The sequence below is a fragment of the Solanum pennellii genome, chromosome 9, assembly GCF_001406875.1.
Source record: "Solanum pennellii chromosome 9, SPENNV200".
NCBI classification, from domain to species: Eukaryota; Viridiplantae; Streptophyta; class Magnoliopsida; order Solanales; family Solanaceae; genus Solanum; species Solanum pennellii.
Genome location: NC_028645.1, coordinates 2,478,649 through 2,486,473, shown reverse-complemented (window position 1 = coordinate 2,486,473; position 7,825 = coordinate 2,478,649). Strand labels below are relative to the sequence as shown.

Sequence of the window (7,825 nt, the reverse complement as noted above, 5' to 3'; positions counted from 1 at the left end):
AGATTATATATATGGATGGTCTAATAGATCTACAAGAACCACAATCAATATTTTTTTGGATAAAAAAATAATAATTCATCAATCTATTAGTTCTTCTTCTGAACTGTTTTTTTAAAAGTGTGATAAAAGATATATATATTAATCATCAACAACATTATAACTTAAAAGAGTTTTGTTTGGTAGTAGATTTATGCTCATATCTCTATTAGTAATGTAAAAGTTAGTTGCGAGGGAATTTATTTTTATACATATAGTAGTTATAACTTGTCAAAAGGATTAGTTATACATGTATTAATTATTCTACCTTCTATCCTACACAAATTAATAACAGAGTTTTTCATAAATTTCTAAATTTTCAATCGAACATCGTATTAATTTCATATATATTAAACTTATTTCTTATTTACATATAAATCGTTATATAAGTTAAATAAAGAAATAATATATAATTCTTATCTAATTGTCGAATGATATATATTCGTTTTCATAGTAGGGCTAACAATATTCCTACTAGTATTATTAATGGTCGATCATATGGAAACAATGTGTCTTAGTGGAGGTTGCATCACTTTGATTACTTGTCTCGTTTGTTGGAAATGAAATGACTCCAATATATATGAATTTGTTATGCTATGGCTTAGTAATTACTACTATTACTTTGTCAAGTACTAATAATCATTGAAATACTTTCTTGGTGGTGGTTTAATTATTTATTTAAACACGTTTTTACTCAAACAATATTATGGATCTAGACATAAAACTTTGCATTCTTGATGTTTCAATTTGGTTCTCTAGAATGGCTAAGTGAAAGTAAACACAATTATATACTTTATGTAATATCTTAGTTGTCGATAAGATAGGTCTATTATTGTCTTGAACATTCATTTCAATTATAAGAAAAACAAAACTTCGTAAACTCGATTAATCACTAAATTACATATAAAATATAGACGACTATTTTTTATTGAATAAATGAAGAAAAAGGGGAATTCGAAGCTTGACGAGCTTTATAATGTCTACCACTATATGAGCAAGCTCTTCATTCTAAAATGTATTTATGATTTATGTTTGTCATATTCAACGTTTAAGGTCTTGTTACCATTGAAACTATAGTTTTTAAATTATGAATTCAAACCTAATATCTATTTAAACTGTCAAATATCTCGCATCAAATATTATTAATGAATTTAAATAAGTTTGCATTTGTCTGTGTGCTTAGTCCATGAATTTAAGAAAAAAAGTTGTTTATATTTTGCATTCACATTAAATCAATGGTAACATATTACACGTCCTCTATTTACACTTGCAGCTGTTAATTACATATGATTTATCAACATTTTTTTGCTCATCAATTTATTAGCGCACCTAATTATTGTAATTTTTTTAATAAAATAAGTGTGGTTTAATATGACAATAGAGTGTAATTTTTTTAAATTTTGTAAAACCATACCCGAATTTGATTATTATTTGTAAAAATTTAAGGAATTCCATAGTGTAATTCAATAATTACATTCTGTCCCGACAAATTTAGTATTTACAAAAAATCCCTTAAATTTGTTGTTCCGTGATACTTTAGACTCTAGTGATACATGGTAAATGATACATGGTAAGTTTAAACGGTTGAGAAAAAAATGGGGAAAAAACGGTACAATTAATGTTGTTACTAAAACAGCTTAATTTAAGGTAACAGATCATTAATCACCATAAAATCAGCACGTAATTGAATATTAATTTCAAATTTTGAAAATCAAAGATTATATCATCTATTTTGAAAACATTTTTTATGAACAATCTGTTAAATTTCGAACTACATTAATTTTATTGTTGTTACAGTGGATTTTTCAAGATGAATACTTCGATTTTGATGAGACATTCCGGAATTTGGGTGAACGAATTGCGGTATGAAAGTTACAAAATCGATGGAATTGTTGTTGGAGATTCAATTTCGTTTTCTAATCTCAAAGCAGCAATTGCAGCCGAGTTGGATATTGATGTATCAAGGAAAGAAATTGAAATTCGATACATTGTAGAAGGTAACTCCTGTCCGATGAAACTTAAGAACGATATGAGTGTTAAACTATATTTTGAACTGAAAAAAAACGAGCCTGGATTTTCAGTGTATCCATTATGTATTGACACAATTGAAAAGAATAGTGGTACTGTACATAACTTTGATGGAACAAGTGGAGAAATAACGTGTGTGGAAGGCACAACACATGAAAAACATGTGATACATGTCTACTACATGTATCAGTGAATTAACTAAAACATTATAACATGTGATACATATCTAATACATGTATCAGAAACATCGACTAAACAATATACACACTGATTCTATATGTATCATCAAGTACAGTGGATGACGCATTTATTAAACTTAGTGAATGATACATTATAACAATTTTCAAAACATGTATCAGTACATCAACTAAACAACTGATACCTTACTGATACATGATATCAGTTTTCAGAAATTCATACTACATGCAAAACATGTGATACATATCTACTACATGTATCAGTGCATTGACTAAACACTGTACACACTGATTCTATATGTATCATCAAACATAGTTGATGACGCATTTACTAAACTTATTGAATGATACATTATAACAATTTTCAAAACTTCATGATACATATAAAATATTATGATACACAACAAATTCATGTATCAATTCACCATCTAAAACACTATACACACTTATTCAAATGTATCAGCAAGCACACTTGATTCCTTAAAATTTTTACTAATTTTAACAACAGTTTTAAGTACCAAAATACTAATCAAAGACTTTTTCCTATTTTCTTTCCAATTTTCATCGTCGGAATCATATATCCTTCTATTAATTAACGGATCCATTACTATGATGTAATAGAACAATTAACAAAAACAAAAAAGAGAAGAATATACGAATTGATGATGGATTAATAATGAAAAGATGCTGGGTTCAAACGATTACAGATTAAGAAGAAATAGACGATGATGGATTAAGAATAAAAAGAAGAAAAGAATAAAATATGCTGGGTTAAGAAGAATGAAGATGATTATGGAAAAAAAAGAACTGAAACTTGATGGAGTAAGAACAAAGCGGTAGAAGAAAAGAGAAGTTGTCCTGCTTCCTGAAATTTTTACTTTTTAAAATTTCAAATTTTTTGAATTTTGAAATTTAAAATTTCAAAATTTGGTCTTTTATTTAAAATTAATTAAATTTAATAATTCAAAATCAAAAAGCTGATTTAAAAGGTTGAGTGTTTAAATGGATAAAATTCAAAATTCAAAAACTGATTTAAGAGGTTGAGTGTTTTAATGGAGAAAAAATAGGCATTAAAATGGGTAAATGTGTATTATAGGAGAGAGAATGTAATGTATCTAAAAACTTACACTAAAATAAAAAAAAAAAGGAATTATGTAATATTTAAAAAAAGTAGGGAAAATTAGAGAATATAAAAATTATAGTTGTGTATTTAAGTTATTTTTCCTTATTATTTTGTACCTAATTCAGCCTTTTTGGACCGCATTCATCAATAAATGCCTAGTTGCAATTTTATTTTATTTAGATTCATAAAATAAAATAAATGTCTAAAAACTATTTACCTCAAATTTATTTGTATATGCATTTCCCAGAGAAAATGAAAGAAAAAACATGAATAAGGTTGTTAATTTTTTATACACTACACAATTTATATGGCTTATACACTTCTTTTACTCTTTAGATTATGATTTGCTAAACACATGGGATCCTCCAAAATTAAGATTGATAGCCCTAAAAAATATTCAACTTGAAGTATTATATTATACTCTTAAATATCCAACTAGATATACTTTCCCAAATAGCTATATTTAAAATCATATTTCTAGTACTTATTGATACTTAAATTTCCTCAAGTGGGGAAGTTTGATATTACTGACAACTTACAATATTTTACTAATTATAAGTTGGATAGCCTTTTGGCTTTATCATTTTTATGCCCTTTTTCAGAAGGGCCTTAAATAGGAAAGGGATTGAAATACTCTAATAGCTTTTGACCTATGTAAATACTTTGTGGTTTTTTTAAAGCTTCTCCTTTTATAGATTTGAATTTATGAATAAATAATTAATAAAGGTGATGAAATTATATATATAACTTTTGGCTAAAGTATAATGAACTAGACTTCAAGCAATAGAATTGAATTAAGATTCTTAAAATTCATTAAAGAGTGAAGTTATTGGTGTAATATACTATAAATACAATGAATTATAGTTGAAATAAATTGAACAAAAACGTATAAAACAAATCTTTAGGCTGAGGCGTGCGGATAGCTCGCTCTCTTTAAGGAGATTCAAGTCTAATATGGCATAATCTACACCGATTCAGCAGTATTGCTCTTGATTTGTCCCCTCAAAGATACAATAATTAAACAACGTGTATAACTCAATCAACTTTGAATTAGTTGAAGAGTCCAAAACTCCACAACAAGAACACATTCTTCAACATATAATACTCTCTTTTGTATATAGTGAATATAGTTGAAAAATTAGAATCATTTTCTTTGCCTCAATTTTTTCTTTCACTATTACTATACTACACACTAAAATATCATTTCACACTTCTCATCTTTCTTGAGATATCACACTGAGTTGTGCAGGGCGTCAACCCCTAAACTACAGGAAACTCTTCCTAGCGCATTGGTGGGGCGGTGTGCCAACCAGTACCCGAAATTCCCGACGAAATTTCTTTCCCGTTTCTGACCCTAATTCGGCTGTAATCGAGTGGTTTTTTTCCAATTCACTTAGATTCAAATATCCAACATAAGTACACAGTAACTTACTCAAAACAAGTAAACAACCCTCAAATCACTAATATTTATCTCACGAACTCATCAAAACCCAAACAATCAAAATTAAGAATGAAATTATAAGAAAACTCATCAATAACTCAAATCCTTCAAACTCAAGAACAAAATTGCATTAAAGTTGCATGATTGACGTGTGAGTGAATGAACCCAACATTATGAGAACCCAAGAATCTTGACGAACGCTTTGAACATTTCCTATTTTCTTTTCTTTTCTCCTCTTGAACTCTTTTCTAAAACCCTAAGCGTAATTAATATTGTGAAAATCGACTTAAATAAGATTTAACCCCAAAAATAATACTAAAAATGATAAAAGTCGATAGGAAAGGAAGAGACCAAAATATCCCTCAATAATTTCTAAAAAATAAAATAAAAAAGTAACCAGTAAATGCTATTTTTTTTTAAAGGAAAATCAAGTAATCAACTAATCGGGTCGGGTAAACAGTTGGGCTCATATTGAAACGGGTGGAATCCCCAATCATAAATATCAAAGCGAGGGAAATCCAAAAGACGAGAGGCGGCAAAATTTACCAAATTTTGTTGAAACACATATATTAGCTCTGTATCTCTTCTCCCTCTCCAAACACTGAACAGTTTCATAATCCAAATCGGATATACTTCGAAATCTCTATATTGAGCTACGATATTCAGCTTCTCATGATTGTTCTGAAGTTCTCCAGGAGCGTTGTTGATTTGGATTGATGTTTCAACTTGAATATGCAGCATCGGTTATGACTATTTGAGATCTCTTTCATTGATGCTTTTGAGGTGATTATGTGCTTATTGTAGTTTATTTGAATTCATAACATTGATTATGAGATCTCTCTCCCTGTGCTATTGATTATGAGTACATGAGATCTCTCTGTGATTGAGATAGTAATTACTTGAAAACATGAAAATAGATTTTTTGAGGTGATTGATATGCTAATTGTAGTTGAAATGAAGTTTGAATTCACAGCATTGATTATGAGCACACGAGATCTCTGTGATTGAGATAGTAATTACTTAGAAACATGAAAATAGATGTTTTGAGGTGATTGATGTGCTAATTGTAGACTTATAGTTGAAATGAAGTTTGAATTCACAGCATTGATTATGAGCACATGAGATCTCTGTCACTGAGGTGTTCGTTACGTAGTTATTTGAAAATACGACAATAGATGCCGTTGCGGTTACTGATCTGCAAAGTTTAGTCGAGATGAAGTATATTTGAATTTATAGAATGATATGAGTACATGAGATGTCTCTGTCCTTGAGATGTTTGTTAAGTAATTATTTGAAAATATGAAAATAGATGCAGTTGAGGTTACTAAACTGTAAAGTTTAGTCGAAATGAAGTATATTTGAATTTATAGAATGATTATGAGTACATGAGATGTCTCTGTCCTTGAGATGTTTGTTAAGTATTATTTGAAAATATGAAAATAGCTGCAGTTGAGGTTACTGATCTGCAAAGTTTAGTCGAAATGAAGTATATTTGAATTTATAGCATGATTATGAGTACATGAGATATCTCTGTCCTTGAGATGTTTGTTAAGTAATTATTTGAAAACTTGAGAATAGATGCTTTTGAGGTGATTGATGTGCTAGTCAAAATGAAGTTTGTTTGAATTTACAGCATTGATTATGAGTACATGAGATCTATCTGTCATTGAGATATTTGTTAGTTAATTATTTGAAAACACATAATTGATGCTTTTGAGGTGATTGATGTGCTAATGATAGTCGAAGTGTAAGTTCATTTGAATTTACAACATTGATTACGAGTACATTAAATCTCTATATGATTGAGATATTTGTTAGGTAATTACTTGGAAAGATGAAAAATGGATGCAGCTGAGGGGATTGATGTGCAAATTGCAGTTGAAATGAAGTTTATTTGAATTTATAGCATGATAATGAGTACATGAAATTTCTCTGTAATTGAGATATTCGTTAGGTAATTACTTGGAAACATGAAAATAGATGCAGTCGAGGTGATTGGTGTGCAAATTGTATTCGCAGTGAAGTTCTTTCGAACATGTTGTATTGATTATGTGTACATGGGATTTCTCTGTCATTGAGGTATGTGTTAAGTGATTGTTTCAAAACATGAAAATAGATGTTTTTGAGGTGATTGACGTGTGAATAGTAGTCAAAATGAAGTTTATTTGAATTTATAGCATTGATTATGAGTACATGAGATTGCTCTGTGTTTGGGATACCTGTTAAGTAATTACTTGAAAACATGAAAATAGATGCCTTCTGAGGTGGCTTACGTGCATGGTAGGTGTAGTCAGATTGAAGTTGTAACACAGTGATATAAACATCGATGGCAGTTTCTAGAGGAATCTGCGGTCAACAGCGGGATTTTGCAGTGAGATGCATGTTACTTTTGCGAGGTGAATATATGCCTTTATGATGGCTTTATTACGAGTTTGTAAACTTCAAATTAAAGTGTAAAGTGGTCATATGTTGATCGTGGTTTAAGATGAATATGAGTTATTCCGTTAGTTGGTTTCCTTATATATCTTGGTGTTAATGTGCTTTTGCTCGAAAAGAACTAGCTATATGAGTTTGTTTGCTTCTAAAATCTCTTCTTCATATGTTCTGTATGTCAAAAGCTAAAAGTTGATGACAGATCCATTGAGACGTCAAACTCAAGGGCTTTTGGCTCAAATATGAAAGCAGATATATAGTTTAAAACCCACCCTCTCACTCAAAGTTCTTCATTCTGAAATTTCAATATGCTAATGCTACTGCACATGTTTATGCTCATCTTATTGCTAATGCCTATGTATAGAGGTTGAGAGATGTCTCCATGCTCTTCCGATGACACTTAATAAGGTTTTCTCAGCTTCAAACAAAGGTATGATGTAAGAAAAAAAACAGCTGTTAGGACTTCAAGTGTCTTTATGCATCTACTTTCAGTTGTGATTTTCAAAACTGTACGTCTAGCTAGTAGTTGCAAACAGCAGATGTAATTGTTAGATGTATTTCCGTGAT

The 7,825-nt window shown here is 29.5% G+C and overlaps 1 long non-coding RNA gene across 1 annotated transcript; it reads left to right on the top strand.

The window, feature by feature from the left end:
- Positions 1-5,327: 5,327 nt before the first annotated feature.
- LOC107031039 lies at positions 5,328-7,349 on the top strand. The gene is made up of 2 exons (XR_001458177.2): positions 5,328-5,608; positions 7,110-7,349. It is a non-coding gene; the product is annotated as an uncharacterized LOC107031039 (long non-coding RNA).
- Positions 7,350-7,825: the final 476 nt, after the last annotated feature.